Source organism: Condylura cristata, unplaced genomic scaffold (genome assembly GCF_000260355.1).
Source record: "Condylura cristata isolate star-nosed mole 26May11 unplaced genomic scaffold, ConCri1.0 scaffold00023, whole genome shotgun sequence".
Lineage (NCBI taxonomy): Eukaryota > Metazoa > Chordata > Mammalia > Eulipotyphla > Talpidae > Condylura > Condylura cristata.
The window spans coordinates 11304226-11310105 of NW_004567124.1; positions in this window are offsets into that span (position 1 = coordinate 11304226).

The window sequence follows — 5880 nt, forward strand, 5'->3', positions numbered from 1 at the left end:
GGCTGGATATAGCCTGAGATGCAGTTCCATTTTCTGGGACTCCCTTCTCTGAGGGGAGGTCCAAAGAACATGCCAGTAATGCCGTTGCAATAAGCCACTAAGTGTAACATTTATTTTGCCTTTCAAACAGATCATTGGCTAATGCTAATGATCCACAGACTGTCCCCTATTCTCTACATATTTCAAATGAAAGAAAAAACAATCCCAAAGTAAAAAAAGCTCTGGGGGCAGTTGATAAAGTCCTGCCACATCCAAACCCTAGTAAAATTGCAACACACCTCATCAGCATTCCTCACGTAAATTACCACCAACATAACAGGTTGGTTCTGTTGGTTTAGTAGAATTAACGTTATTAGTGGAGGGACAAATTTCTCAGCAACTTCTCAGCTGCCATCATGTGCCTGGTAGTTTGTAAAGTATCTAAAGTCACAGCTTCCCTACCCTCCACCCCAGTTGTAATCATTTTTTTGTATTTTGCCAAAGCAAACACAGAGAATGAAAGGAAATTCTAAGAAATCCTTTATTATCTGATTATATACATCCTGACTGCTGATGGGCTAAAGAAACTGATGAATTCCTGAGTTTACTGAGACAAACATTCATTTTGATGTAGAGGTTTCCTCCGGTAGCCAGATGCTGAAGGTACTTGAGGGAGATGTTGACAAGTGGATAATTGTCAGCAGAACTAAAACAGACACTTTGTTTACAGTTGAGCATGATTAATTGAGAGTAAATAAAACAGCACTCTTTATAAAATCACCATCCAAGTTCAAAAAGGCTGTATGTCTCTAGGAATCAAAGGAGTAGACTTATTGTACAAGGGCTAGTTTTGCCAGACCCTTGAAGCAGCAGCTGTCAGCAGTGTGGATCAGAAGCAGCTATGCTTTATTGCTTTCCAGCTGATCTGCTTTTTTTCTTTTTGTGCCAAATTTATAGTGTCGGATTAGAGACATTTTTCACCTAATTAACTGAGTTTTAAATTTCTCTTATGAAAAGATCGTTCTTTTCCTCTCCCTTCATTTTCCTTGTAAAATACAAAACTCAATGTGAAATGATTTTCAAAATGAGGCAGATGTGCTAAGCCTAAACCGATGTTGTCAAACAAGCCTGTTAAATGCCATTGTGATATTTCCATTTGCTGGAGAGCAAGTCTATTCCCTGTGGTTCTAATAAATTTCAGTGGCCAGACTCTAGTTAACATCTTATGATTGTCCAACATAATAAATTTTAATGAGCCAGGAAATATGTCTTTCTTTCAAGGCACAGTGTAGCTGGTATTCATGAAGTTTGTTTGTTTGTCTTTGCTCTTTTTCCTGCTAGACAAGATGGCGACCAGGCCAACACCTTTCTAACCAACTTTGCTAATTGTGTTTGTGCAGATTAGTGCCACAGATATACCAATCAGTTTCCCTGGGTAGATACGAGGGAGAATTGACTTATAGCTATAAATGCACATTTTTCATATTATAATGGCTTAGGCTCAATATAATGGCCTTAGGCTCAAAACAACGAGCCTAAGGCACTTAGTACTTTTGGGTTACTGACAATTCCATTAGATTCAGTACTATTATCTGGTAGTAAGAATGGATAGAAAACTCAAGCCAGGCAAATGCCATGCAAACTAGGGCTTTGTAAGGGCTGCTGGGAAAGAACCTTCTCTTGGGACTTCTGGCTGTTGAGAACTATTCTAGGAGCTTCTGAGACAAAAGCAAAAACAAAGTCCCTAGTGGCATAGGAGACTTTGGGGGAAAGAGGAAGAGGAAAGGAAGGAAGGGAGAGAGGTGAAGAGAGAGAGAAAGAGAGAGAAGGAGAGAGGGGAGGAAAAGAGAAGAAAGGGGTGGAGGGAGGAGAAGGAAGAAGGGAGCAAGTGGTTAAGAAGAAAGAGAATTCTCTCCATGTGAGCATGGAATTTTTGAGAACCAACAATTTCTTTTCCCTTGAGCATGTTTAAATCAAGCCTTGAGGAGGTCACAACCAGCATAGGTTTCCTATTATAAGACCCAGAACAACTGAGTTAAAAATCTTGCCTATTCCTAAGAGGAGCAACTCAACTTGTCCCTTCGTCATGAAGAGGCAATTTAGGTAGCATTTGGGGCTTTGGGTTCCAGTGAATTTCATTTTTTTCCCCCCTGGTGGGAACTATATATTGCTTTGGTGATTGCATACTCATGGAGCTATTTATCAGGGCTTTTAGAGCCTTCCAATCTTTGAATGAGGAGCTAAGATAGTCTTCATCAGCATATCCCTAAGCTTTTAAGAAATCTGAGCAGTCAATTGGGGCTTCCTTGGTGGGCCAAGGGTTTAAGTCACAGCACTATGAAGCTCTCCACAGCCACTGGCCAGAGAGGCGACCCACATGGCACAGCAGACCTTTCCTGTCTCTCCTGCTGCTCCCCACTCTGTCTCTCTTGAATCCTCTCCCCCTCCCCCCATCTGTGGCCTGCACCCAGCTCAGGCCTGCCTAAATAAATAAAAATTTTAAATTGTTATAATAGTTATCAATAAATCTTTAAAAAAAAAGAGAAATTTTAGCAGTCAAGCAACCTCTCTGCTCTCTTATCCCTCTTTCTTTTCCTTTTTTTTCTTTCCTTTCTCAGTCTCTTCCTTCCTATTCTCTTCTAATTTCTTTCTCACTCCTTCCTTCCATAAATATTTCAAAGGACTAATTTTGAGCCATTACATGGCTAAGTGGGGCTCTGATAAATTTATTTCAGTTTAATTTTTAGTTTATGAAAGAAAATGCATGTTCAAGAGCAGGCATCAACTTCTCAGATTGGAGTTATTCCAGTAGTAAACTCTTTATGATGTCAAAATCTTTTTTAAAAAACACATCCTTTCAATTGACCCTCATAACAAACCACAGGGGGATGGAATCTATGAATAAAAATGGCTAACATCCATTAAGTGCTTCCTATTGAGCCAGCAGTACTGAAAGTGTAGTTATGGGCCACCTCAAATTCCTGAGAGTTTTACATGGATTCCATAAGGTCTAAGTGATCTTCATAGTGATACTAATACTTACTTACTATTTACACTCTTACTCTTTCATGACTGTACAGTAGTATTTTCCAGAAGCATCATATTTTTTTTAAAGATTTATTTATTTATGCATATAGAACTGGGGCACAGGCTAGAGGTGCAGGGGCAAGTGAGAGGATTTATCAGAGTCAAAGTGGGGAACAGAACAGGCAGATTGATAAAAGTACACTGCTGAGAGAAGCAGTAGGTGTGTCCTTGAGGCCTGCCATGCCATTTGGATCACCTCTGAGGCCCAGGTTTGAACTGCATTGAAGCGGCTGTGGCTAGCTTGCAGGGCTATGTCCTAACCCATTGCGCCACCCGGGAGGGCCCATAACATATTTATGTTAACATGTAATTTGTTATTTAAAACAAATAAATACTTTAAAATTATGTTTCCTCCCCCATCCCCCAAATGACTCTAAAAACCAAATGCCCTTGTGGTAGTCTGTTATTATCCTTGTTCTACAGGTAACAAAACAAAAGGTAGGCGAAAGCTTAGGAAATTGTAAGTTTCCAGAGAAGGTAGGTGGGATGGGAGCTCAAGACCCCATGCTTCCAGAACTTGAGCTTTGATTTTTGTTCTATAGTTGAAATTGAAGTGTTCCTGTTCATAGTTGAAAATGCTGAGGCCTAGAGAGACTATGGAATTCTCATTAGCACAGACATTCTGAGAGTAAGGTGAGGACTTACTAGGTTCTTCCCACAATAATCAGTAGACTCTACACTGTCCGTTCACTGATGTGCTGAGAAACTGGCTCTTGATGGAATAAAGTGTTCATTTACAGAACTTGCCAATTTCTGTATTCCACCATGACTGACTCGACACCAATTGTGAGCTGAAAAGAGGCTTTAGTGTGTACATTGCCTCCACTGTCTTCTGTGTCATTTGTTGTTTGTCTTTGAAATTGTTTCCAGTTTCTCTTAAGAAAACCATGATGTAGTAGATAATTTCCTGATCTTGTACTCAAAAGACATGGCTTAAACTCCCAGCTCTGCTGCTTATCAGTTGAGTAACCTTGGGCAAGTGACTTTATTGAATCAGATTTAGTTTCTGCTTATAAAACAGGGACAAAAATAGCTGCCCTGTCTGTTTCACGATATGCGGCACACAGAAGTACACAAATGTGAAGGAAATACATTTATTCTTTTGTAAAAGGTGAAATATTTTACATGAGCCATAGTAACTGAATTGCTCTGTTCCTTGTTAAATGTGTCCAGCTTAGAAACTTTCTCTGGAACAACTCCCGTAGGCTCTTTTTTCCTTATTAACAGTGGAAGTTTTCTTCTTATACTCTGTTAATACTTTGTCCACACCTCTATTTTACCACCTGCCTGTCATAGATGCTCTTAAGTCTGACTGTCACCAGGCAGTAGAATATGATTAAGTTCAGTTGTCAGGGTCTAAAACAATGTCTCTAGTGGAAAGATAATGTAAACCCACATATGTAATTTTTAATGTTCTAGTAGCAACATTTGAAAAGCTAAAAAATTGATAATTAAATAATATTCTATTCAATACTGCTTTATTTTACCCTTACATTCTAAAATGTCATTCCCACATGTTATCAATATTTCTACATGTAAATTATTATTATTTTACTTTTTTTTTAACACTGAGTCTTTGAAACATGGACAGTAATCATAGTTCAAGTGCTCATTAGTCACATGTGGCTAGTGGCTACTGTGTTGGTCAGTGTAGCTGTGGCATTAGTCTACCTGGGTTCAAACCCCCCCCCCCCCGCCTTCGACATTTATTAACTGGGCAATTTAGTCTCTCTTTCTCATGAATTAATATTACCAGTCCACTCTAGGAGGCTGTTGAAATAATTAAATGAATACATATTAATAGCAGTATAAAATTTTATAGAATATGCATGCTACACATGTTAAGTATGATAATTTTGATTCTAGATTATAAGATTTCTAAATATAAAACTGTGTTTTATTCACATTCTTATTTTCCATAATCTAAAACTGTGACTGATCTGCTGGCTGGCCAGCTATCTCAATAATTGGCTTGTACCAGTTACTTGCATTTTTTGTATATGGCATCAAAACTTCACATGAAATCTTTGACAATGTAACTTGGACATTGTAACACATTATCTGTTAGTGGGGGTAGAGAACACCACTTAAATACAGGTGTATTTAAAAATACTTGGCCTTGTTGAGATATAATTATCCTAAAATTCACCCACTTTATGTGTACACTTAAGTTAGTTTTGACAAATGAGTCAGTCAACACAGAATATTTCCCATCACCCATTGTGCTCTTTTGCAATATTCTTTCTCCCCCATAACTCTTGGTAACCATTGATCTACTTTGTTAGTATAGCTTTACTGTTTTTAGAATTTCATATAAATGAGATCAGAAAACAGTCTTTTGTGTATTCCTTCTTTTATTTAGTGTAATGCTTTGAGGTTTATCTATGTTATGTAGCCATAGTTCATTCCCTTTATTGCTGACTGATATTTCATTGTACAGATATACTACAGTTTGTTATGTATTCTATGTTTCCAGAATTTGGGGTTGTTTCCAGTTTGGGCTGTTTTCCTCAAATACTGTCTTTAATGGTACTTTTTTTTAAATAAATAATAAAATAGTTTATTTTTACATCATTTTGTGCATTTTTCCATCTCAGTTGTAATCCCCGTGGGCTTCTCATCACTAAATCACCCATGTGCCATCACCATAGACCAGTGCCTTTCCCTCTCTCCACTGTTTTTGATCCCATTCCCCACTCCAGCCCCATAAAATGTCTCTCATATAGCTGTTCATCATTATTATTATTCACCTGGTCTGTTATACTCCTGCTATGAGTGAAACCACCTGGTATTTTTCTTTTTTCTTCTGGCTTA